The sequence below is a fragment of the Galeopterus variegatus genome, unplaced genomic scaffold, assembly GCF_000696425.1.
Source record: "Galeopterus variegatus unplaced genomic scaffold, G_variegatus-3.0.2 Scaffold10331, whole genome shotgun sequence".
Lineage (NCBI taxonomy): Eukaryota > Metazoa > Chordata > Mammalia > Dermoptera > Cynocephalidae > Galeopterus > Galeopterus variegatus.
The window spans coordinates 21,722-22,410 of NW_007736442.1; positions in this window are offsets into that span (position 1 = coordinate 21,722).

The window sequence follows — 689 nt, forward strand, 5'->3', positions numbered from 1 at the left end:
GTATAATTATTTTAATTTGATTAAGTAGTCCACTCTTACACAAACAATAGTGGGAATTTTATTTAGGTCATCTTGCAGTTGGGGATGTTTTCAACGCCAAGGGCTGTGTCTTTATTCCAAGAACTGTATTTACTATGGTTGTAGACAAATGGGAAAGTCACTTTATGCTTAATTAAATTTTCATTGATTTAAAGACTTGTTTGGTCTTGATAATAATAATAAAATCAGCTAGTTTTTTAATTAAATAAATCACAATGCACCCCACAATCATTAGGTGTCAGTTAAAAATAATAATAAATTTTTTAACTTACCAAAAGAAATTATAGATCTAAGACCCTTCAAGACCCTCTATTTATAAAAACTTACTGTCGATGGATATTTTTATTAAAACATGAAATCTAGGGCCGGCCCGGTGGCGCACTGGATAGTGCGCCGCTTGGGAAGAAAAAACCACATGAAATCCTACATATATGGTTATCTGAGGACTTCAAAATGCTTCTGGATAAATAGAATTGAAAGGTAATATGAATCTTCCCTGAGCTTTTTGAAGTGCCCTCGTGCATGGAGATGTGTGCATTATATATTAATGTGTGTGTGTGTATAATTGACAGTTAACGTTTTTCTGATGATAAAAATAATACATTACTGCTAACTTTTGCTTGAAATATCTTAAGAACATGCACCAAGCA